The 27,065-nt window shown below is 42.0% G+C and overlaps 1 long non-coding RNA gene across 1 annotated transcript in view; it reads left to right on the plus strand.

Annotated features, from left to right (window-relative positions):
- LOC134475404 (uncharacterized) overlaps window positions 1-26,487 on the plus strand; it is a 49,073-nt gene extending 22,586 nt beyond the window's left edge. The window contains exons 2-3 of the long non-coding RNA XR_010046500.1: window positions 18,546-20,988; window positions 26,274-26,487. This is a non-coding gene — a long non-coding RNA (uncharacterized LOC134475404). The remainder of the gene's footprint in view (window positions 1-18,545; window positions 20,989-26,273) is intronic.
- The last annotated feature ends 578 nt before the right edge of the window (window positions 26,488-27,065 follow it).

Below are 27,065 nucleotides of genomic sequence, written 5' to 3' on the forward strand. Positions count from 1 at the left end.
AGCCTCCTGGACCTGTTTTAAAAGTTTGTTATAGTTAGTATGTTTGACCTGCTCTGGCACAGCTATAGGCCCAGAGTCATTATCAGCAGTGTTTACCTTATGTCTGTAATCAGCTTCTTTTTGAGCGGCTTGCCACAGGTAATTCCATTCTTCTGAGCTGAGAGTGGTATTTAGAATCACATAAACATCCTTAAAATGTAAATCATAACAATTAGTAATAAATTTAAATTGCCTGATATAATTCTGTGGGTCAACAGAAAGGCTACCTAATTTAAGGGTAATCTGAAATAGATCAGAAAGGGAACAAGGCACATGGATGTTAACAAGTTCCTTGGGGCCAGCTTGCTCCTGAAGCGGTAGCAGAGCCTGAGGAGAGGATTCCAGAGCAGAGGGCCATTGGGCAGCCATCCATCCAGTAGGCACGTGTGAGCAATCATTTGCAGAGTGGCTACAGAGCTGCTGCCGGTCACCCTGGGAAACACAGGTAGATGGTGTCTCACTGTGTGCCTTGCAGCGAGAGGACTGCTGTCAGCAGCACAGTGAAGCATCATGTGCATTGCAACAGGGCAGCTGTTGCAGTTCACAAGTGGAGCCACAAGGGGGCGCCAGTTGGCAGTTAGGGTTCTGGGAACACGGTGGCACCCTGTCGCCATGTGACCCTCCTGAACATGGCGGCACCATATCACATGGCAGAAGGTTGCAACATGGCAACTGTTCCCGGCGCAAGCTGGAACAATCACACGGCCTGCTGGAAGGACATAGCAAAGGAACCTAGTATGGTTGGCAGGTGGTGAGAATGCTGTAGGGGATAGAGAATTCTCAGGAAAAGGAGAAGTCAGAGACTGTGAGGAAGCGCTAACAGAGGGATCAGAGCCACTGGGAGAGTTATGGGTCCCAGGAGACGGAGGGGGAGAGGATTGCACAGCGGGAGATAACTGCAGCACAGAGGGATTAGAGCTGCTGAGAGAGTTATGGGTCCTGGAAGGTGGAGAGGGAGATGATTGCAAAGCAAGAGGTATCTTCAACAGAGAGGGATTAGAGCTGCTGACAGAATCAGGCATAGGGGGAGGAGAGATCGGTCCAGTGGGAGGTAATGGCAGGGAATGAGTTTGGGGGTAGGCAGGCGGCGGCCGGGAAAATACTGGAGGGCAGGACAGAAAAGTTTGCAGCGCAGTAGACTTAGCTACAAGTATCTGAGTGGGAGCACAAGACTTAACGAGAGATGGGTGTGTTCTCAGAATAAGAAAGGCCTGAATATAAGGGAGTTCTAATAACTTGTTGCCAGCTTGACAAAAATCATACACATTCCTGAGACTGCAGGGGTCAAATATTCCTTTTTTGGGCCAACGCTTGCCAATAAGCAGGTAGGTTGGCCAGACCTCCTGGCAATAAAAAGTTAATTGTTTAGTTTTTATGATACTTTTAATTTTTAGAGTACATAAATTGGAAATTAGGCATTGTAAAGGTGTCTTTTGAGAGTTAGAAAATACGTTCCCCATGACTGACTCAGGCAAGAAAAAAGCCAGAGGTCCACAACAAGCCGTCTCTCGCTTGTGGCACCACGCAGCAGCTACAGTTCCAAAAACTCGTAAATTCCAGTCATCACTGAGAGATTTAGGATTGGAGCCTGCGTGGGGTCAGTAACAGTTTTGCCCTTGAAAGCGCAAGGCTTATGGGAAGTGAGGTGTTCTTTCAATGTGTGTGGTCCCCAAAAATCTCTGCTTTGGTCTATCCGAACCCAAAGAACATGAGAGATTTTGTGGACACAGGTTTGCCCAAAAAGAACCCTGCCCTGCGCTGTCCTAAGGACATGAAAATGCACAAACCCATGTGAACAGGGAGAACAGTTGACTGGGGCTGCCCAGTGCCAAAAGTTCCCTGGGGAGTGCTCACCTGAAATCAATCAATCTGGCCAATGCTGACTGCAGGTGGCTGGCAACAGGGACGTCACGGGAGAGGAAAAAGCTCGGGATTAATCCAGGATGTTATCTGGTTATTGGCTCAACTGGGTGTGTCCCAGGAATAAATCGCCTGCCAATCGAGTCATGGCACCAAATTCTAGGATTATTTCCAAAAGATGAAAAGTATTTCCAAAAGATGAGAAGTATAAAATAAAAAGTGGGCTTTATTCTGAGAACACAGAGAGAGATGACCAGCACCCCCACCGCTGACGTCCGGTGATCTCTCCGGCGGACACGTGGTGTGGGGGCATGTAAATAGCCTCCGTCTGGGGTGGAACTTAAGGCGGGAATTAGGGAAGTACTGGTAGCCCATTGGTCCTAGGTTTGGCACCATATGTAAATTTCCAGGGGCGGGAAGATGGCATCACAGGTAACTTCCTAGGGGCGGGGGAGATAGGGGCTTGAGGGTGTGGCTTTCCTGGCTACAGTGTGCTGTCTGGGCCAAAACCCTTTCAGTTGCCAGCCAACCACAGTGGGCTGTGATTGGCTGAGTAGCATTGTGAGTTGACTTCAGGCTCTACTGCCCATGTTTGCAGTAGGAGACCTGAGTCACAATGCTGTGTGTTGCCATGGATACCTCAGTGGCACAGAGGATCTTACAGGGCAAGATTTGAATTGGATGAAGATTCAGAGGCCTGATATCCAACAGTATTTTCTCTGAAGGGTTCACTGCTCAGAATTTGTCCATTGAAATGTCTGAAAATCTACACATGGTGGTATTATCAATGGGATATGAAATATCCCAGGAATTGGCAGATGATCTCAGCAATATCCTTGCCTTGAGCATCCGCTTTCCCCTTGCCGTGAGTGTCATTTTCGTGAGTGCTGTTCCCTAAGTTATTTAGTGAAGAATTGCTGGCATCATTCACCTGCACTATAAGAAATTTCTGTCAAATTTCTCAGCCAAAACCTCTGCAAGCACATAGCTTTGGAATTCAGAGACAGTGTTTGAAGTTGAAATTCAAGAGCAGATATGCTAAAACTATGAAACAAGCTCTGAGCAAGGTCTTGACATGTTTCCCAGATGAACATGTGTGGAAATATGGGAGAAGTTGGAGATCAGGACTGAGAACAGAGATCACCAACTGTCAAGGTAGGAAAGACCAAGGAAAAACATGGGAAAGCAAGAGAACTCTTCAGTCTCATTTAAAAATCTTTGAGGATGAAAGGGAAATTATATTCTCATAATGATTTATTCTGGCTCTTGAAGTGAAGATCTCATGTTGGTTTTCACATGTGTGGTCTCGTGCCTTGGGCAGCAGAACACAGGACAGAAGATCTTCAACTAACTCTGGTGCAAGACACAATAGCGATAAAAAAATCAGCCTACATCCTCTGTATTCCTTTGCTTTGGGAGGATCTATGGATAATGTACCAGGTGTCAAAAGAGAACATGTCGGTTTGGTCATGGATTCAAAAATTAAAAGGGCACTTCATACAGAATTTTCAACTTTGCTTTCACAGTTCCTGATATACAGGGTCAGGTCTGAGTCAGGCAGATCGCAGAATAAATCTCTTCAAAAGATATTAATTCCATAAGTGGTTTGAAAACCAGTGAAACCATTTGGATTTAATGTTTTGTATTTTATTGGTTGTGTGGTTTTTCAAATTGTTTGTTTGACTAATTTTAACTTTGTGACTCAGACAATACCACCTTCAACGTGATTTATAGTTCCCCTAAAACTCTGAAGGAATCCATCAAAAGATAATACATGATTTAGATTTGTTGTATTAAAATGTGAAATGCTAACAGACAGTGCCACTTTTCATCTAAACTCACTGTTGGGCTAAACATCTTTTTCCCACTCCTTTGAAATACGTTCTCTTTCTAGTCACTGGTCCTGTAGGAAGGTGTAGGAAGGTGTGAAGGCAAGTTTGGAGCAACTTGACATCAAACACAGTTTGCCACTATTCTGCACAGGTGGCCAAATACCGAGTTCCCTAAATAGTGTGTGTTTCTTTGATCTATGATCATGCCTGGTAGTTCAAGCTGAATCTTGGGACGGCAGACAATTGATTTCTAGGGCTGGACAAAGAAAATTTCAAGTACATTTTGCGAGTTCATTGTTCCCTTGTAATTCCTATTAACACAAATCTGTGCTTCAGGGTACGCCCTATTCCACTGTGGAGAGGCCCATTGTCTTTCCCTATCTTTCAGACTTTCTAAGATTTTCAGTAAGTAGGGGTTTGCGCCAACCTGCCATTGTTAAGGGACAGCACACTTGCCTTGAAGTTTGACAGTGTTGCTTCCAAAAGTGAGACAATGTTGCTGTCCCCCTCACCGTGTTCTTCTGCAGAAGGAAATGTAACTGGCACAGGATGTGGTTTCTAGCAGAATGACGAAAGAAGAGGTTTCCTTTATTTCATGTGCATGTTGACATCTCAAAGTAAGAGTAATTCCTACCAAATAGGAAAGAAAAGCTTTTGTAAAGAGAGATGGACGTGAAAACACACAACTTCATGTCACTTTTTTTGAAACTATATAGGCTCTTGAGCAATTCATGGCTTCTAACATATCACTTTTGTCAAATATCTCCTAGGTAATACACTCCTGTTTCCTCAAACAAAGGCAATGTTCCCTCTAGTGAGAAAATGAAAGCAAAAAATTTAAAATGAATAAAAAGTATTAGAGTACCTTTCAGAGCGCACAATTGCCCAGCAAGCACGTGGGAAGACTATTCAAAAGTGCAGAGGTACAGAAGGCTCAGCCTTCTTCCCATGGCATGAAATTTTGTTTGGACCGTGTCCATTCAGCTCCCTGGCACGTCCCCCTTAACTCCTGAATCTGTACTCATTCCTCATCAAATGCACGGTTTGCAGTGTCCTTGGACCTTGTTCACCTGGGTTATAATGATGCCCGGACACACCCTAGACACGGCAGCCATACCCTTACCTTGAGCCTTGGAACTTACCCCAAGAGAAATGGAGACCTTGGGAAAGGGAAGCTAAAAAAAGAGAGGCATATTCCTAAAGCCTGAGGCACTGAAGCTACCTATAGACCAGTAGTGGGATATCACAAATTATGTAAGAATATCTGTTCACATGCTCGGCATGTCGACTCATGCCTGCAATGCCAGCAATCCGAAGGCTGAGGGGGAAGGATCCTTGTGAGTTTGAGTCCAGCTAGGGCTACGAAGTTAGTTCAAGGCCAGTATCAAATACTTAGTGAGATCCTGTTTCAAAAAAGCAAACAAAAGAAAGCAAGACTGTGTGGGCATAGGTCACTGGGATCACTTCATGAGTTGTGAAGGCTAAATATTTCATACCATGAGAAAATTCCTGAGATATTAAGGGAAAGGGGAATTTGGATACCATTTCTAAGGTTTCCCCTTTCACCTGGATACATTTGAAATCTGGGAAAACCTGCTGCTGATAGGCTCTCTAGGATGATGCTGGTTTATATGTTGAGCTAGTACTTCATATCTAATGGGCAAGGTTATGCAGGAAGAGATGCAGAGCTCCTTGAAATTGGGATCTCAAGAATGTGAACCACAAAGAAGCTGGACAGTTGATGCAGGCACTCCTAATATTCATGCCCTGCAAGGATTCTCCTTCACTTAGGGACTCATCCTCTGGTTGCTGGATTTCAGTGCTAACTGACACTCCCAAGGTGGCAGAAATCCAGGAGAGACTGCATGGATAGTATGCAGGTTTATTTTTCAAGCCCTCAGAAAATTGTTAAAACCCAACTCATTGTCAAATTTTCTTTCCTCAACCTGAAACATTTGGCTCTGAAAGCTTTAAAAATTAATAGACTGTGGCAGTCAAGTTTGTACCCTTAGGCCACAAGACAGAACAAGAGGTTTTCCAATTACTTTATTCCACTTCACAAAGCATGTCCAAATTGATCGATCACTAGAGCTAGAAAGAAAATTCTGACACAACAAAGAGAGCCTGAGGAAAATACTGCATTATTGGAATGGCAGTGGTTGTATGAGGTGGAAAGCTACAGAGTTGGGCTAAAACAGTTCACAGAAACCAGCAGGCTTGTGGTTGACAGGCAGCCACACTGGCTGTGATTGGCTGAGCAGCATTGTGAGCTAGACTTAGGCACTAGGACCCATGTTTGCAGTAGGAGACCTGAGTCACAATGCTGGGCGTTGCCATGGAGACCTCAGTGGCACAGAGTACCTTGCAGGGTAAGATCCGCATAGGATGAAGATTCAGAGGCCTGATATCCAAAAGTATTTTCTTTGAAGGGTTCACTGCTCAGAATTTGTCGATTGAAATGTCTGCAAATCTACACATGGAGGTATTGTCAATGGGATATAAAATATCCCAGGATTTGGCAGATGATCTCAGCAATGTCCTTGCCTTGAGCATCCACTTTCCCCTTGTCATGACTGTCATTTTTGTGACTAAGTTATTCGGTTATTCATTTTGTTCCCTAAGTTATTCAGTAAAGACTTGCTGGCATCATTCACCTCCAGTATAAGAAATTTCTGTGAAATTTCTCAGCAGAAAGCCTCTGCAAGCACACAGCTTTGGAAATGAGAGATAGTGGTTGAAGTTGAATTTCAAGAGCAGATATCCTAAAACTACGAAACAAGCCCTGAGCAAGATCTTGACATGTTTCTCAGAAGAACATGTGTGGAAACACGGGGGAGGTTGGGGATCAGGACTGCGAACAGAGCTCACCAACTGTCAAGGTAGGAAAGACCAAGGAGAAACATGGGAAAGCAAGACAACAATTCAGTCTGATTTAAAAATATTTGAGGATGAAATGGAAATTATATTCTATTGATGATTTATTCTGACTGTTGAAATGGAGTTCTGATTTTGGTTGTCACATGTCTGGTGTCATGCCTTGGGCAGCAGAACACAGGACAGAAGATCTTCAACTAACTGGTGCAAGACACAATAGTGATAAAAAAAAAGATCAGCCTAAATCCTGTGTTTTCCTTTCCTTTGAGAGCATATATGGATAATGTACCAGGTGTCAAAGGGAACCTGTGTGTTGGGTCATGGATTCACCAATTAAAAGGACACTTCATATAACATTTTCAATTTTGCTTTCACAGTTCCTGATATACAGTGTCTGAGTCAGGCAGATCCCAGAATAAATCTCTTCAATAGATGTTAATTCCATAAGTGGTTTGAAAACCAATGAAACCCTTTTGATTTGATGTTTTGTATTTTATTGGTTGTGTGGTTTTTCAAGTTATTTGTTTTACTAATTTTAACTTTGTGACTCAGACAATACCACCCTCAACGTGATTTAGAGTTCCCCTAAAACTCTGAAGGAATCCATCAAAAGATAATACATGATTTAGATTTGTCGTATCTAAATGTGAAATGCTAACAGAGAGTGCCACTTTTCATCTAAACTCAGTGTTGGGCTAAACATCTTTTTACCACTCCTTTGAAATATGTTCTCTTTCTAATCACTGGTCCTGTTGGAAGGTGCTTTTTGTGAAGGCACCTTTGGAGCAACTTGACATCAAACTCAGTTTGCCAGTATTCTGGACACGTGGCCACATACCGAGTTCCCTAAATAGTCTGTTTCTTTGCTGTATGCTCACACCTTGGTCTTCCAAGACGAATCTCTGGGATGCAGCAAATAGTTTTTTAGGGCAGGACAAAGAAAATTTCAAGTACATTTTGGGAGTTCATTGTTCCCTATTAACACCAATCTGTGCTTCAGAGGATTCCCTATTCCACTGTGAAGAGGCCCATTGTCTTTCCCTATCTTTCAAACTTTCTAAGATTTTCAGTAATTGGAGGCTTGCACCCACTTGCCATTGTTAAGGGACAGCACACTTCCCTTGAAGTTTTACAGTGTTACTTCATGTGTTTCCTCCGAAATTCCAACAGTGGGAAAATCTTGCTGTCCCCTTCACCGTGTTCTTCTGGGGAAGGAAATATAATTGGCACAGGATGTAATTTCTAGCAGAATGTGGAAAGGAGAGATTACCTTTATTTTACGGGCAAGTTGACACCTCAAAGTCAGAGTGATTCCTACTAAACGGGAGAGCAAAGCTTTTGTAAAGAGAGATGGACATGAAAACACTCAACTTCACATCTCTTTTTTGAAACAGCATGGGCTCTTGATCAATTCATGGCTTCTTACATATCACTTTTGTTGAATGTCTCCTAATTAATACACTCCTGCTTCTTCAAACAATGGCAAAGATCCTCCCATGTGAGAAAATGAAAGCAAAAATTAAAATAAAATAAAATGCATTAAAGTACATTTCAGAGCACACAATTGCCCAGCAGGCACGTGTGAACACTCTTCTAGATTGCAGGTTTACAGAAGGCTCAGCCTTCAGCCCATGGCCTGAAATTTTGTTTGAACCATGGCTACTCAGTTCTCTGGCATATGGCCATTAATTCCTGAGTCTTTACTCATTCCTCATCAAATGCTCAGGAAGCTATGTCCTTGGACCATTTTCACCTGGGCTATAATCATCCCCTGAAACACCCTAGACAGGGCAGCCACACCCTTACCTCTGGCCTTGGAGTACATCCCAAGAGAAATGGAGAACCTGGGCAAGGGGTTCCAAAACAAAGAGAAGCATATCCCAAAAGCCTGAGGCACTGAAGCTACCTATATACCAGTAGTGGGATTTCACAAATTATGTAAGAATATCTGTGCACATGCTTGGCATAGTGGCTCATACTTGCAATGCCAGCAATCTGGAGGTTAGGTGGAAAGATCCTTGTGAGCTCCAGTCTAGCTTGGGCTACGAAGATAGCTCAAGGCCAGTCTCAACTACTTAATGAGATCCTGTTTCAAAAATGAAAACAAGACTTTCTGGGCATAGGTCACTGCGATTACTTACTGGGTTATTGAGACTAAATATTTCATACCATGAGAAAATACCTGTGATATTAAGGGAAAGGGTAATTTGGATTTCATTGTAAGGTTTTCCCTTCCACCTGGATACATTTGAAATTTGGGAAAACCTGCTGCAGATAGGCTCTCTAGGATGATGCTGGATTGGGTGTTGAGCTTGTACCTCATGTCTAGTGTGCAAGGTTATGCTGGAATAGATGCAGACCTCCTTGAAATTGGGATCTCAGGCATGTGAACCAAAAGGAAGCTGGACAGTTGAAGAAGGCATTCCAAATATTCATGCCCTGCAAGAATTCTCCTTCACTTAGGGACTCATCATCTGGTTGGTGGCTTTCAGTGCTAACTGATACTACCAAGGTGGAAGTAATCCAGGAGACATTGCATGGAGGGTGTGCAGGTTGATTTTCCAAGCCCTCAGAAAATTGGTAGAACCCAACTCATTGTGGCATTTTCTCTCCTCACCCTGGAAGATTCGGCTATATAAGCTTTAAAAAATTAATAGATGGTGGCAGTCAAGTTTGGACCCCTTAGACCATGGGACAGAACAAGAGGTTTTCTAATTACTTCCCTCCACTTCACAAAACATGTGCAATTTGTTTGATCACTACAGCTCGAAAGAAAATTCTGACCCAACCTAGAGAGGCTAAGGAAAATACTGCATTATTGGAATGGCTGTGGTTGTATGAGGTGGAAAGCTACAGAGTTGAGCTAAAACAGTTCACAGAAACCAGCAGACTTGTGGTTGCCAGGCAACCCCACTGGGCTGTGATTGGCTGAGCAGCATTGTGAGCTAGACTTAGGCTCTAGGACCAATGTTTGCAGTAGGAGAACTAAGTCACAATGCTTGGCATTGACATGGAGACATCTGTGGCACAGAGGATCTGCAGGTCTAGATTTGAATAGGATGAAGATTCAGAGGCCTGATATCCAACAGTATTTTCTGTAAAGGGTTCACTGCTCAGAATTTGTTGGTTGAAATGCCTGCAAATCTACACATGGTGGTATTATCAATGGGATATGAAATATCCCAGGAATTAGCGGATGATTTCAGCAATGACCTTGCCTTGAGCATACGCTTTCCCCTTGTCTTTACTGTCATTTTGGTGAGTGCTATTCCCTAAGATATTCAGTGAAGACTTGTTGGCATCATTCTGCTCCAATATTGGAAATTTCAGTGAAATTTCCTGTCAGAAATCCTCTGCAAGCACAGAGCTTTGGAAAAAAGATACAGTGGTTGAAGTTGAATTTCAAGAGCAGGTGTCTTAAAACCATGAAAGAAGCCCCGAGCATGATCTTCACATTTTTCCCACATGAACATGTGTGGAAATATGGGGGAAGTTGGCAATCAGGACTGAGAACAGAGCTCACCAACTTTCAAGGTAGGAAAGACCAAGGAAAAACATGAGAAAACATGAGAACCATTCAGTCTGATTTAAAAATCTTTTAGGATGAAAGGGAAATTATATCCTCATGATGATTTATTCAGGCTGGTGAAGTGAAGTTCTCATGTTGGTTGTCATATGTGTGGTCTCATGTCTTGGGCAGCGGAACACAGAACAGAAGATCTTCAACTAAGTGGTGCAAGACACAATAGTGATTAAAAAAGCAGCTTAAATCCTCTGTATTCATTTCCTTTCAGAGCATATATGGATAATGTACCAGGTGTCAAAAGAGAACATGTCTGTTGGGTCATGGATTCACCAATTAAAATGGCACTTCATAAAATATTTTCAATTTTGCTTCCATAGTGCCTGATATACAGGGTCTGAGTCATGCAGATAGCAGAATAAAACTCTTCGATAAATGTTAATTCTGTAAGTGGTTAAAAAACCAGTGAAACCTTTTGGATTTAATGTTTTGTCTTTTATTGGTTGTGTGGTTTTTCAAATAGTTTGTTTTATGAATTTTAACTTTGTGAGTCATACAAGACCACACATAATAATTTGGAGTTCCCCTAAAACTCTGAAGGATTCCATCAAAGAGAATATATGATTTAGATTTGCCATATTAAAATGTGAAAGGCTAACAGACACTGCCGCTTTTCATCTAACTCAGTGTGTTAAACATCTTTTTACCACTCCTTTGAAATATGTCCTCTTTCTAGTCACTGGTCCTGCTGGAAGGTGTTTTTTGTGCAGGCAAGTTTGGAGCAACTTGACATTAAACACAGTTTGCCACTATTCTGGACACATGGCCAAATACTGAGTTCCCTAAATAGTGTGTGTTTCTTTGATGTATGCTCACACCTTGGTTGTCCAACCCGAATCTTGTTCTGCAGCCAATAGCTTTGTAGGGCTGGGCAATGAAAATTTCAAGTACATTTTGGGAGTTCATTGTTTCTTGTAATTCCTATTTCTGCAAATCTGTGCTTCAAAGGACACTCTCTGCCACTGTAGAGAGGGCCATTTTCTTTCCCTATCTTTCAGACTTTCAAACAATTTCAGTGAGTAGGAGTTTGTGCCAAATTGCCCTTATTAAGGGACAGCACACTTACCTTGAAGCTTTGTAGTGGTACTTCATGTGTCTCCTTGGAAATTCCAACAGTGGGAAAATTTTGCTGCTCACTGTGTTCTTCTGGGGAAGGAAATATAACTGCCACAGGATGTGGTTTCTAGTAGAATGAAGAAAGGAGAGATTACCTTTATTTCATGTGCAGGTTCATGTCTCAAAGGAAGAATAATTTCTACCAAATAGGAGAGAAAAGCTTTTGTAAAGAGAGATGGACATGAAAACACTGAATTTCATGTCTCTTTTTTTTGAAACTATGTGAGCTCTTGAACAATTCATGGCTTCTAAAATATCTCTTTTGTCAAATATATCCTAGTTAATACACTGCTGCTTCTTCAAACCATGGCAATGTTCCTCTGATGTGAGAAAATGAAAGCCAAAAATATATATAAATAAGATGTATTAGAGTACATTTCAGAGCACACAATTGCCCAGCAGGCACGTGTGATCACTATTCAAAAGCAAAGAAGTACAGAAGGCTCAGCCTTCAGCCCATGGCCTGAAATTTGGTTTCCACCATGGCCACACAGATCCCTGGCATATCCACATTATTTCCTGAATCTGTACTCATTCATCAAATGCACAAAATGCAGTGTCCTTGGACCTTGTTCACCTGGGCATTAATCAACCCCAGACACATGGTAGACAGAGCAGCCACACCCTTACCTTGGGTCTTGGAGCTTATCCCAAGAGAAATGGAGAACCTGTGCAAGGGGAGCCATAACAAAGAGAGGCATATTCTTAAAGCCTGTGGCACTGAAGCTACCTATAGACCAGTAGTGGGATACCACAAATTATGTAAGAATATGTATGCAAATGCTTGGCATGGTGGCTCATACATGCACTGCCAGCAATTGGGAGGCTGAGGAGGGAGATCCTGGTGAGTTCAAGTCCAGCTTGCTCTAGGAAGTTAGCTCAAGGCCAGTCTAAACTGCTTAGTGAGATCCAGTTTCCAAAAAGACAACAAAAGTAAACAACACTCTCTGGACATAGGTTACGGCCATCACTTCATGAGTTGTGGAGATTAAATATTACATACCATGAGGAAATACCTGGGATATTAAGGGAAAGGGGAATTTGAATCCCATTTCTAATGGTTCCCCTTCCACCTGGATACACTTGAAATATGAGAAACCCTGGTGCTGATAGGCTCTCTAGGATGATGCTGGTTTATTTGTTGAGCTAGTACCTCATGTCTAGTATGCAAGGTTATGGAGGAATAGCTGCAGGCCTCCTTGAAATTGGGATCTCAGGCATGTGAACCACAAGGAAGCAGAACAGTTGAAGCAGGCACTCCAAATATTCATGCCAGGCAAGGATTCTCCTTCACTTATGGACTCATTCTCTGGTTGCTGGCTTTCAGTGCTAACTGATACTACCAAGGTGGCAGTAATCCAGGAGAGACTGCATGGAGTGTTTGCAGGTTTATTTTCCAAACCCTCAAAAAATCGGGAGAACCCAATTCATTGTGGCATTTCCTTTCCTCACACTGGGACATTTGGCTATATAAGCTTTAAAAAATAATAGATGGGAGTTTTAAGTTTGGACTCCTTAGACCACTGGACAGAACAAGAGGTTTTCCAATTACTTCCCTCCACTTCACAAAGCATGTCCAATTTGCTTGATCACTACAGCTAGAAAGAAAATTCTGACCCAACCTAGAGAGGCTAAGGAAAATACTGCATTATTGGAATGGCTGTGGTTGTATGAGTTGGAAAGTTACTGAGTTGGGTAAAAACAGATCATAGAAACCAGCAGGCTTGTCTTGCCAGGCAACCACACTGGGCTGCGATTGGCTGAGCAGCATTGTGAGCTAGACTTCAGGCTCTAGGACCCATGTTTGCAGTAGGACACCTGAGGCACACTGCTGGGCTTGGCCACTACAGGCAAGATTTGAATAGGATGAAGATTCAGAGGCCTGATATTCAACAGTATTTTCTATGAAGGTTTCACTGCTCAGAATTTGTTGATTTAAATGCCTGCAAATCTACACATGGTGGTATTATCAATTGGATATGAAATATCCCAGGAACTGGCAGATGATCTCAGCAATGTCCTTGCCTTGAGCATCCACTTTCCCCTTGTCATGACTGTCATTTTGGTGAGTGCTTTTCCTTAAGATATTCAGTGAAGACTTGCTGGCATCATTCACCTGCAGTATAACAACTTTCTGTGAAATTTCTCTGCAAAAATCCTCTGCAAGCAAATAGCTTTGGAAATGAGAGACAGTGCTTAAAGTTATTTTCAAGAGTAGATATCCTAAAATAATGAAACAAGCCCCGAGCAAGATCTTGACATGTTTCTCAGATGAACATGTGTGGAAATGCGGGGGAAGTTGTAGATCAAGACTGAGAACAGAGCTCACCAACTTTCAGGTACTAAAGACCAAGGAAAAACTTGGGGAAGCAAGAGATCCATTTAGTCTCATTTAAAAATCTTTAAGGATGAAAGCAAAACTATGTTCTCATGATGATTTAATCAGGCTGGTGCAAGACACAATAGAGATAAAAAATCAGCCTAAATCCTGTATATTCCTTTCCTTTGAGAGCATATATGGATAATGTACCAAGTGTCAAAAGAGAACATTTCTGTTGGGTCATTGATTCACCAATTAAAAGGGAACTTCATATAGCATTTTCAATTTTGCTTTCACAGTTCCTGATATACAGGGTCTGAGTCAGGCAGATCACAGAATAAATCTCTTCAATAGATGTAAATTCCCTAAGGGGTTTGAAAACCAGTAAAATCCATTGGATTTAATGTTTTGTATTTTGTTGGTTGTGTGATTTTTCATATTGTTTGTTTTAATAATTTTAACTTTGTGAGTCAGACAAAACCACACTCATATTGATTTAGATTGCCCCTAAAACTCTGAAGGAATCCATCAAAGAGATAATACACGATTATATTTGTCATATTAAAATGTGAAAGGGTAATGGAGACTGCCACTTTTCATCTAAACTCAAGTTTTGGGCTAAGCATCTTTTTACCACTATTCTGAAATATGTCCTCTTTCTAGTCAGTGGTCCTGTTGGAAACTGTTTTTTATGAAGACAAGTTTAGAACAACTGGAAATCAAACACAGTTTGCCACTCTTCTGGACACATGACCAAATACCGAGTTCCCAAAATACTGTTTGTTTTTTGATCTATGATCACACCTTGGTCTTCACAGCTGAATCTTGTGGCTGAAGCCAATTTCCTTCTAGGTATGGACTAAAAAAATTTCAAGTACATTTGGGAGTTCATTGTTCCCTTGTAATTCTTATTTTCACAAATCTGTGCTTCAGAGGATGCGCTATGCCACTGTGAAGAGGCCCCTTGTCCTTCCCTATGTTTCAGAATTTCTAAGATTTTCAGTAAGTAGGTTTTTGTGCCAACTTGCCATTGTTAAGGGACAGCACACTTCCCTTGAAGTTTTACAGTGTTACTTCTGGAGTCTCCTCGGAAATTTCAACAGTGTTAAACTCTTGTTGTCCCCTTCACCGTGTTCTTCTGGGGATGGAAATATAACTGGCACAGGATGTGGTTTCTAGCAGAATGAGGAAAGGGAGATTACCTTCATTTCATGTTCAGGTTGATGTCTCAAAGTTAGAGAAATTCCTACCAAATAGGAGAGAAAAGCTTTTTAAAAGAGACATGGATATTAAAATACTCAACTTCATGTCACTGTTTTTGAAACTACATGTGCTCTAGAGCAATTCATTGCTTCTAACATGTCACTTATGTCAAATATCTCCTAGGTAATACACTCCTGCTTCTTCAAACCACGGCAATCTTCCTTCCAAGTGAGAAAATGAAAGAAAAAATAAATAAAATCAAAAGCATTAGAGTACATTTCAGAGCACACAATTGCCCAGCATGCATGTGTCAACACTATTCAAGAGTGCAGAGGTACAGAAGGCTCAGTCTTCAGCCCATGGCCTGAAATTTTGTTTCCATCATGGCCACTGAGCTCCCAGGCATGTCCCCATTAACTCCTGAATCTATACTCATTCCTCATCAAATGCACAGGACCCATTGTCCTGGGACCTTGTTCACCTGGGCTATAATAATCCCCTGACACACCTTAGACAGGGAAGCCACACCCTTCCTCGCGCCTTGGACCTTATCCCAAGGGAAATGGAGAACCTTGGCAAGGGGAGCCAAAACAAAGAGAGGCATATTCCTAAAGCCTGAGGAACTGAAGCTACCTATAGACCAGTAGTGGGATATCACAAATTATGCAAGAATATGTGTGCGCGTGTTTGTCATGCTGCCTCGTGCCAGCAGTCGGGAGGCTGAGGTGGAAGGATCCTTGTGAGTTCGAGTCCAGTTTGGGCTATGAAGTTATCTCAAGGGCAGTCTCAACTACTTAGTGAGATCTTGTTTCAAAAACAAAACAAAACAAAACAAAAGAAGACTCTCTGGACATAGGTCAGTACGATCACTTCATGAGTTGTGAAAACTAAGTATTTCATAGCATGAAAATTTCCTGGGATATTAAGGGAAAGTGGAATTTGGATCCCATTTCTAAGGGTTCCTCTTCCACCTGGATACATTTGAAATTAGGGAAAACCTGCTGCTGATAGGCTCTCTAGAATGATGCTGGTTTATGTGTTGAGCTAGTAGCTCATGTCAGGTGTGCAAGGTTATGCAGGAATAGATGCAGACCTCCTTGAAATTGGGATCTCAGGCATGTGAAACACAAGGAAGATGGACAGTTTAAGCAGGCACTCCAAACATTCATGCCCTACAAGGAAGCTCCTTCACTTAGAGACTCATCCTCTGGTTGCTGGCTTTCAGTGCTAACTGATATTACCAAGGTGGGAGTAATCCAGGAGAGACTGCATGGAGCGTGTGCAGGTTTATTTTCCATGCCCTCAGAAAATCCTCAGAACCCAAATCATTGTGGAATTTTCTTTCCTCGCCCTGAAACATTTCACTCTATAAGCTTTAAAAAATTAATAGACTGTGACAGTCAAGTTTGGAACCCTTAGAACACGGAACAGAGCATGAAGTTTTCCAATTACTTCCCTCCACTTCACAAAGCATGTCCAACTTTCTTGATCACTACAGCTAGAAAAAAAATTCTGACCCAACCTAGATAGTCTAAGGAAAATATTGCATTATTGGAATGGCTGTGGTTGTATGAGATGGAAAGCTACAGATTTGGGCTAAAACTGTTCACAGAAACCAGCCGACTTGTGGTTGTCAGGCAACCACACTGGGATGTGACTGGCTGAGCAGCATTGTGAGCTAGACTTCAGGCTCTAGGACCCATGTTTGCAGTAGGAGTCCTGAGTCACAATGCTTGGCATTGCCATGGAGACATCCGTGGCACAGAGGATCTGCAGGTCTAGATTTCAATAGAATGAAGATTCAGAGGCCTGATGTCCAACAGTATTTTCTCTGAATGGTTCACTGCTCAGAATTTGTTTACTGCAATGACTGCAAATCTACACATAGTGGTATTATCAATGGCAAAAGAAATCTCCCAGGAACTGGCAGATGATCTCTGCAATGTCATTGCCTTGAGCATCCACTTTCCCCTTGTCATGACTGTCATTTTAGTGAGTGCTTTTCCTTGAGATATTCAGTGAGGACTTGCTGGCATCATTCACCTGCAATATAAGAACTTTTTGTGAAATTTCTCAGCAGAAATCCTGTGCAAGCACATACCTTTTGAAATGAGAAACAGTGGTTGAAGTTGAATTTCAAGACCAAATAACCTAAAGCAATGAAACAAGCTCGAGTAAGTTCTTGACATGTTTCCAATACAAACATGTGTGGAAATATGGGGGATGATGGAGATCAGGACTGAGAACAGAACTCTCCAACTTTCAAGGTAGGAAAGACCAAGGAAAACATGGGAAAGCAAGAGAACAATTCAGTCTGATTTAAAAATCTTTGAGGATGAAAGGGAAATTATATTCTCATGATGGTTTATTCAGACTGTTGAAGTGAATTTCTCTTGTTGGTTGTAACATGTGTCTTCTCATGCCTTGGGCAGTGAAACCCAGGACAGAAGATCTGGTGCAAGACACAATAGTGATAAAAAATCAGCCTAAATCCTGTGGATTCCTTTCCTTTGAGAGCATATATGAATAATGTACCAGGTGTCAAAAGAGAATATGTCTGTTGAGTCATGGATTCACCAATTAAAAAGGCACGTCATATAACATTTTCAATTTTCCTTTCACAGTTCTTTATATACAGCCTCTGAGTCAGGCAAATTGCAGAATGTATCTCTTCAATAGATGCTAATTCCACAAGTGGTTTGAAAACCAGTGAAACACTTTGGATTTAATGTTTTGTATTTCATTGGTTGTGTGGCTTTTCAAATTGTTCTTTTTTTTTTACTAATTTTAACTTTGTGAGTCAGACAAGACCACACTCATATTGATTTAGAGTTCCCCTAAAACTCTGAAGGAATCCATCAAAGAGATAATACATGATTTGGTTTGTCCTGTTAAAATGGGAACTGACAACAGACAATGCCTCTTTTCATCTAAACTCAGTGTTGGGGTAAACATGTTTTTACCACTCCTTTGAAATATGTCCTCTTTCGAGTCACTGGTCCTGTTGCAAGGTGTTTTTTTGTGAAGGCAAGTTTGGAGCAACTTGAGATCAAACACAGTTTGCTGCTATTCTGGACATGTGGCCAAATAATGAGTTCGCTAAATAGTGTGTCTTTCTTTGATCTATGCTTACACTTTGGTCGTCCAAGCCGAATCCCAGGATGGCAGCCAATAGCTTTCTAGGGCTGGACAAAGAAAATTTCAAGTACAATTTGGGAGCTCATTGTTCACTTGTAATTCCTATTTCCACAAATCTGTGCCTCAGAGGATGCTCTACGCCACTGTGGAGAGGACCATTGTCTTTCCCTATCTTTCAGATTGTCTAAGATTTTCAGTAAGTAGGGGTTTGTGCCAACTTGCCATTGTTAAGGGACCACGCACTTCCCTTGAAGTTTTACAGTGTTACATCACCTGTCTCCTTGAAAATTCCAACAGTGGTAAAACCTTGCTGTTCTCTTCACCATGTTCTTCTGGGGAAGGAAATATTACTGGCACAAGATGTGGTTTCTAGCAGAATGAGGAAAGGAGAGATTACCTTTATTTCATGTGGAGGTTGACGTCTCAAATTAAGAGTAATTCCGTCCAAATAGGAGAGAAAAGGTTTTGTAAAGAGAGAAGGACATTAATACACTCAAATTCATGTCACTTTTTTAGAAACTGCATGGAATCTTGAGCAATCTAGGCTTCTAACATATCACTTTTCTCAAATATCTCCTAGGTAATTCAGTCCTGCTTCTTCAAACCACGTCAATGTTCCTCCCATGTGAGAAAATGAAAGCAAGAAAAATAAAATAAAATAAAATGCATTAGAGTACATTTCACAGCACACAATTGCCCAGCAGGCATGTGTGAACACTATTCAAGAGCTCAGAGGTACAGAAGGCTCAACCTTCAGCCCATGGCTTGAAACTTTGTTTCCACCATGGCCACTCAGCTTCCTGGCATGTCCCCATTAACTCCTGAATTTGTTCTCATTCCTCATCAAATGAACAGGACGCAGTTTCCTTGGAACCTGTGCAACTGGGACATAATCATCCCCTGACACACCCTAGGCATGGCAGCCACACCCTTACTACGGGCTTGGAGCTCATCCCAAGAGAAATGGAGAACCTGGGCAAGGGGAGCCAAAACAAAGAGAGGCATATTCCTAAAGGCTGAGGCACTGAAGCTACCTATAGACCAGTAGTGGGATATAACAAATTATGTGACAATATCTGTTCACATGCTTGGCATGTTGACTCATGCCTGTAATGCCAGCAATCAGGAGGCTGAGGTGGAGCGATCCTTGTGAGTTCGAGTCCTGCTTGGGCTATGAAGTTTGCTGAAGGCCAGTATCAACTACTTAGTGAGATCCTGTTTCAAAAAAGACAACAAAAGAAAACAAGACTGTCTGGGCATAGGTCAGGAGGATCACTTCATGAGTTGTGAAGACTAAATATTTCATAAAATGAGAAAATAAGTGGGATATTAAGGGAAAGGGGAATTTGGATCCCATTTCTAAGGGTTTCCCTTCTACCTGGATACATTTGAAATTTGTGAAAACCTGCTGCTGATGTACTCTCTAGGATGATGCTGGTTTATGTGTTGAGCTAGTACCTTATGTCTACTGTGCAAGGTTATGCTTGAATAGCTGCAGACCTCCATGAAATTGGGATCTCAGGCATGTGAACCACAAGGAAGCTGGACAGTTGAGCAGTCACTCAAAATATTCATGCCCTCCAGATTCTCCTTCACTTGGGGCCTCATCCTCTGTTTTCTTGTCTTCAGTGCTATGTGACACTAGCAAGGGAAGCAATCTGGGAAAGACTGCATCGAGTGTGTGCAGGTATATTTTCCAAGCCCTCAGAAAATCTGCAGAACCCTACTCATTGTGGCATTTTCTTTCCTCACCCTGAAACATTGTGCTCTATAAGCTTTAAAGTTAATAGACTGGGGCAGTCAAGTTTGAACCCCTTAGACCATGGGATAGAACGAAAAGTTTTCCAATTACTTCCCTCCACTTCACAAAGCATGTCCAATTTGCTTGATCAGTACAGCTAGAAAGAAAATTCTGACCCAACCTAGAGAAGCTAAGGAAAGTACTGCTTTATTGGAATGGCTGTGGTTGTATGAGGTGGAAAGCTACAGAGTTGATCTAAAATAGTTCACAGAAAGCAGCAGGCTTGTGGTTGCCAGGTAACCACACAGGGCTGTGATTGGCTGAGCAGCTGTGTAAGGTACACTTCAGGCTCTAGGAACCATGTCTGCAGTAGGAAACTTAAGGCTCAATGCTGGGCGTTTCCATGGAGACCTCAGTTGCACAGAGAATCTTGTAGGGCAAGATTTAAATAGGATGAAGATTCAGAGGCCAGATATACAACAGAATTTTCTCTGAGAAATTCACTGTTCATAATTTGTCCACTGAAAGGCCTGAAAATCTACACATGGTGGTATTATCAATTGGATATGAAATATCACAGGAACTGGTAGATGATCGCTTCAATGTCCTTTCCTTGAGCATCTGCTTTACCCTTGTCATGACTCTCATTTTAATGAGTGCTGTTCCCTATGATCTTCAGTGAAGACTTGCTGGCATCATTCACCTGCAGTATAAGAACTTTCTGTGAAATTTCTCAGAAGAAATCCTGTGCAAGCACATAGCTTCGCAAATTAGCGACAGTGGTTGAAGTTCAATTTCAACAGCAGATATCCTAAAACAATGAAACAAGCCCCGAACCAGATCTTTGAAGAGTTCAAACATTCAGGAAACCCTTCTTGCCTTGTCACAGGGTCAGAACAACCAGATGTTCTGGCCTGATAGGAAAGTTGTGGTCCAACGTCCCCAAAAATAAGAGCACTGTGAACTATCGACCCTGCCAGACAGGATCTGAGTTTTCAAAAAACATCAAGCCATCTGCTTGTGTAACCAACGCTTGCTTTGTGGTGTTCGGCTTTATGTACTCTTCACTTTCCTACCCGGGCACTCTCTCACTCCTCTCTCCCCACGGGAGTGTGGTCGGATGGTCCCACGCTTGAGAGGACAATAAAACCCCTTGTTTTTTCATGAGAGCTGGCTCCTTGGGTCCTTCTTTGCAATGGCGATCTTACATTTGGAGGCCCCCAGCGAGATCTGTCCCCCCCCTCACCAAGGGATGCCCCAATGGCAACAAAGTATCTCTCGGGTAAGTACGGCCATTTCTTTTCGGTTCATTTTTCTGGCCAATTGACTGATAATAGTAAAAAGAGGGACAAAGAGAGTGGTCTTCAAGTAAAAATGTCTGGCTGTTCCTGAATGTGGAAAAAAAAAAGAGATAAAAGCTTAGCTTGAGAGGTATATTGTAAGTTGTAGAAGGCTCAAGAGGATGTGAATTTTATTTGTCTTGGTTTATAGTACTCTAAATAAGAGGTTTGACAAAAAGTAAATGTGTTCAGAATTTGACAATATTAGATCAGTTTTGGTAAAAGTATTCATAAGATTGTACTTTGCTGCAAAATATTTCCATTAAAATGAGATTATAGGTGATACTAGAGATAAGATACAAGTTCTTGCATGTGCTGTAAAAATCTGGAAGATTATGCAGCACAATTTTGTTACCTATGAAAAAGCTCTTTTTTGTTAAGAATATAATTTCAGTAAAATGATGGCCTGCCATGTGACATCCTGGAAAAAAAAAAAAGAGCAGTGTGCCATCCAAATGAAGCCGGCTCTCTGATCCAGAATGCCAAAACCATGTTCTCCTTTTGTCCCACCCCGATTGGACATCCAGAGGTAAGGAGATTTCCCAGTATTGCCAGTTGTTCTCTTTACAACTCAGTTGGCCCCACATGTTAGACAAAATTTGCAAAGGTTTGAGAGGTTTGAGGAAATGCCCCTCAGCCAATTAATAGAGATAGCACAAAAGGTCTTTGAGAACTAAAAAATTTACAAAAAGCTACCAACAAAAAGATAACCAAGGTGTTAGAATTGCTCTATGAGAGAAATTTTTAAAAACAGATGAGAGTTTCTGGGGGCATTTTGATGCTGTAGGCTAAATTTTACTGAGAAGTTCGCCTCTATATGATACCTGTAAGGGAGAAACTCAAAACATTGAACTCGACTGATAAATGTGAACAGGCCTTCCAGCAGCTCAAGTAGGCTTGACAGAGGCCCCATCCCTGGGACTCCCTGATGTTACCAAGGCATTCACCTTGTTCATAGACAAACTCAGGGACATTGCCAAAGGAGTCCTAACTCAGGACATTGTCCCTTAAAAGAGGTTATAGCCTACCTCTCCAAAAGACTTGATCCAGTGACAGGAGTATGGCCCACTTGCCTAAAAATACTAGCTGCTGTGACAATGTTACTTAAGGAGGTGAAGAAACTCACTTCGGGCAAGTGATTTCTGTGGTAACCTCTCAGAGTTTAGAGACTTTTATCAAAACCTTCCTGAAAAAAAAAAGGCTTTTGAATGCCAGAATTCTACACTGTGAAGCCCTGCTTCTAGACCCAGAATCAGTGATATTCAAGACTTCTTCAGCCACACTTATGCCTGATGATGACCTGGAGGAACAAAGGACACCTTTCCATGAGTGTGCTGAAATCCTTGAACTACAGCAAAACCTAAGGGCTGATCTTACCAACCAGCTTTTGGGAAATGCCGACAACTATTTCATCAATGGAAGCAGCTTCATCCAGAACGGCAAATGAGTGGCTGGGGCAGCAGTGACCACTGAAAAGGAGGTACTCTGTGTTAAGCGGGTAGAGTCTGGCACCACTGCCCAAAAGGCGGAGCTTGTTGCTTTGACTGAGAGGCTAAAACTAGACACAGGAAAGGAGGTAAACATTTTAACTGACCGTAGATATGCTTTTGTACTGTACATACACATGGAGCCATCTATCAGAGCAAGGTCTCTTAACCTCAGTTGGGACTAATATTAAAAATGCTCCACAGATTCTAGACTTGCTGGCAGTTGTCTGGCTGCCTCAACGAGTTGCTATTATTCATTACAAGGCTCACCAGACAGGATATGACACTGTCACCTTAGGGAACAGTTTGGCAGATCAAGCCACTCGAAAAATAGCAACCACATCAGAGGGGCCAATCAAGAAAGTAATTGCTCTGATTCTAGTCCCTCCAACCTTTTCAGAACCAGTCTACACAAAAATGACTTACAGTTAGCATCTCAACTTGGAGTAAATTCCCCCATCCTTGGGGGCTGGTACCAGTTACCTGATAAACAAGTACTGTTACTGCAAGCACTAGGGTGGGAGCTGTTACACCGGGTTCACCAGACTACTCAGTTAGAGAAAACTAAACTTGTGGAATTGTTCAGAACTCGGTTTTTTATTACAAAACTCTGCAAACTGACCACCTCTTTGAGCTCCAGATGCCCACAGTGATTGTTAGTCAACTCAGCCAAGAGCTCTATGCTGGAGACCACGTGACATTAAAAAATTGTTCCAGGAGAACTTCATGACATGGTAAAGCCTGATTTACAGGGGTACCGCTATCTCTTGGTATTAATAAACACTTTTACTGGCTGGGTATAGGTTTTCCCTACTAAGTCTGAGTCAGCCTTAGTGGTAGTTAAAAGGCTACTACATGAGATCATACCTTGATTTGGCCTCCCACTATCAATGGGGTCCGATAATGGCCTGGCTTTCATAGCTCGAGTCACCCAAAAGTTAGCCCAGGCAATAAAGATTAATTAAAACTCCACTGTGCCTATCAGCCACAAAAGCTCAGGACAAGTAAAACATATGAACCAAAGTCTCAAGGACATTTAAGCTAAGCTGTCTTCAAAAACTGGTGATAATTGTGTGAGCCTTCTTCCCTTTGCACTAAGAGCTAGATATACCCCATATGTTTCTGGAATTTCTCCCATTGAAGCCATGTTGGGAGGACCCTGCCATTGGTTCCAAGATTGCCTGAAAATAAACTAGCTAAAATAACTAATCAAGATATCATTAAGTCCCAGCAGACTCTCCAACCTGTGTTGACTTCAATCCACCAGCTGTTTAGATTAGACAAAAACACCAGGATCTGCCTTCAGAGACACCTCTCAAGGTGCTGATTAATCCAGAGACTCCAGTCTTGATGCAATGTCACCACTGTGACTCCCTCGAACCCTGCTGGGAAGGACCTTTCACCGTGGTGCTCAGTAACCCCACTGCCATCAACGTAGCAGAAAAAACTGTGTAGATTCACTACCCTCATGTAAAGCCACTGGAAACAGCAGAAAACGAGGGACTTACTCAGACTGGTAACCCCTTAAAGTTAAAATTGAGTAAGACATAGTTAGATTATGCCAGTCATGTACTGTTTTAGCTTGCTTGCTTGATTTTAATAACTTTGATGCCCAACTTGCATGGCGGCTTTGGTCCCCCTGTAAGCAAAGAACAATTGTTAAGATCTTTATGTGGGAGCTCCTGTGATTGTGGAGGGGGCTATATTACTAAAGGTAAATACACCAACTGGGGGGAATTATACATACAATAGGAAACAAAGATCAAGATCCTCGCCACACAAATGATAAATTGTATACGTACGGTCTTCGGACAGATTGTGCAGACAAGTTAACATTCCTTGTTGCTATACCCTCAGTTTCAGGGGGTTTGACTAAAAGGTAGATGTAAATGATAAAGCCCCGTGTGATACCTAACAAAGGCAGCCAGTGAGGGCCATGCCCTCAGAATTGTTCTTAGTATTCAAAAATGCATTCCTCCTGCTATTACTCTGTACAAGAATGTATAGGCATAGATAGCAAAACTTACTTCACTGCTGAGCTTATGAGGACAAGGGCTGAAAGAGTTAAAGGTGATTGGTCGACAAATCCGACAGTGATAGGAAGTTCAAAGTATGCCCAAGCCTCATGTCTCAACATGGTTGATAAATCAGGGTGCTGGAGCAGGGTGGCCCTATACATGTGTCTGATAGGGGCAGGCCACAAATAAGATCAAAAAACTCGTGCTTGAGGAGCGAGTCAAGCTGCTAATAAAAATAAGCTGCCTAAATCACGGCGAGTTGGTCGGGATGCTCAAACTTATGATATTCTAGAGGCCACTCATAAAGCCTTAAATGCTTCCGACCCAACTTTGGCTGAAGAATTGCTGGTTATGCGTGGCATAGAGCTCCCCCATCCCCCTTGCCATCCCCAAAAGTGTTTCTCTGGCTGCACTGGAGAAACAAGATTACTTAAATTGTAGTGCTGGTCCCCCCTTTAGAGTACAATCAGTAGGCTTCAAACACTCTCTGTGTCTCCAAGGAGGTTTTCATAACGATACCTCCAACATTGATGTGGAGTTCATTACATTTACTGATTATACTTCCATAGTTAACGGCCTCCTTTATCCTGCCAAAGGACAAGTATTTATTTGTGGAAGAAATGTGGCCTATACCTTCCTCCCAACTAACTGGACAGGGATATGTGTAACAGCTGTCCTGTTGCCTGATATAGAGATACTACCCAGGGATGAGCCTGTCCCCATTCCTAGTTTAGATTACATCACAGGCTACTCAAAGTGGGCAATTCAATTTGTTCCTTATTGGTAGGCTTAAAGATATCAGGAGCCTTAGGCATGGGGGCAACAGAGTAGGGGTTTCTGTCGAACATTCCTACCAGAATGTTAGTGATGTACAGACATTATCTAGTATCATTCAGGTCATTCAAGACCAAATAGACTCGTTGGCTAAAGTAGGTCTCCAAAACAATAGGGGACTAGACCTACTCCTCCTAAAGGAGGGCGGCCTATGTGCCGCTCTAAAAGAAGAGTGCTGTTGTTATGTTGACCATTCAGGCATAGTAAAAGATGCCATGTCCAAACTCAGAAAATATCAAAACTAGAGAAAAAAATGCTCTTCGGGGACATCCTTCTCTTCCATATGGCAAGGGTTAGCTCCTTATGTTGTTACCCTCCTAGGCCCTTTAGCTGCTTTGCTCTTATTCCTTACCATTGGCCCTTGTGTTCTAAACAAGATTACACATCTGGTGCAATCACAGGCCTCCCAGGTAAATATGATGGTCTTGATGATGGTCCTGAGATACCAATATGACTCAATACCTACTAATAATCTCTAGGATTAGAGATGCTCACAAGAAAAGGGGGGAATGAAGAGTTAAAAAAATTCAGGGAACCCCTCTTGCCTTGTCACACCGTCAGAACAACCAGATGTTCTGGCATTATAGGGAAGTTGTGGTCCAAAGTCCCCAAAATAAGAGCACCATGAACTATTGACCCTGCCAGACAGGATGTGAGTTTTCAAAAACATCAAGCCATCTGCTTCTGTAACTGACGCTTGCTTTGTGGTTTTATGCTTTATCTACTCTGCACTTCCCTACCCGGGGACTCTCTCGCTCCCCTCTCCCCACTGGAGTTGGTTCGGAGGGTTCCTCGCATGTGCGGACAAGAAAACCCCTTAATTTTTCATGAGATCTGGCTCCTTGGGGCCTTCTTTGAGATGGTGATCTTACATCTTGACTTGTTTAGCAGGTGAACCTCTGTGGAAATATGGGCGAAGTTGGAGATCAGGACTCAGAACAGAGCTCACCAACTTTCAAGGTAGCAAAGACCAAGGACAAACATGGGAAAACAAGAGAACCATTCAGTCTGACTTAAAAATCTTTGAGGATGAAAGGGAAATTATATTCTCATGATGATTTATTCAGTCTGTTGAAGTAAAATTCTCATGTTTGTTTTCAAATGTGTGGTCTTGTTTCTTGGGCAGTGGGACACAGGGCAGAAGATCTTCAACTAACTCTGGTGCAAGACACAATAGTGATTAAAGAAATCAGCCTAAGTCCTGTGTATTCAATTCCTTTGAGAGCATATTTGGATAATGTACCAGATGTCAAAATAGAACATGTCTGTTGGGTCATGGATTCACCAATTGAAAGGGAATTTCATATAACATTTCCAATTTTGCTTTCACAGTTCCTGATATTCAGGGTCTGAGGCAATCAGATGGCATAATAAATCTCTTCAATAGATGTTAATTCTATAAGAGGTTTGAAAACCAGTGAAACTCTTTGAATTTAATGTTTTGTATTTATTAGTTGTGTGGTTTTTCAAATTATTGCTTTTACTAGTTTTAACTTTGTGAGTCAGACAACACCACACTCATGTTGATTTAGAATTCCCCTAAAACTCTGAAGGAATCCATCAAAGAGATAATACATGATTTAGATTTGTTGTATTAAAATTTGAAAGGCTAATGGACGCTGCCCCTTTTCATCTAAACTCAGTGTTGGGGTATACATGTTTTTCCAATCCTTTGAAATA

The sequence above is a fragment of the Cavia porcellus genome, unplaced genomic scaffold (assembly GCF_034190915.1).
Source record: "Cavia porcellus strain 051 isolate PalLab524CR breed Dunkin Hartley unplaced genomic scaffold, mCavPor4.1 scaffold_3, whole genome shotgun sequence".
NCBI classification, from domain to species: Eukaryota; Metazoa; Chordata; class Mammalia; order Rodentia; family Caviidae; genus Cavia; species Cavia porcellus.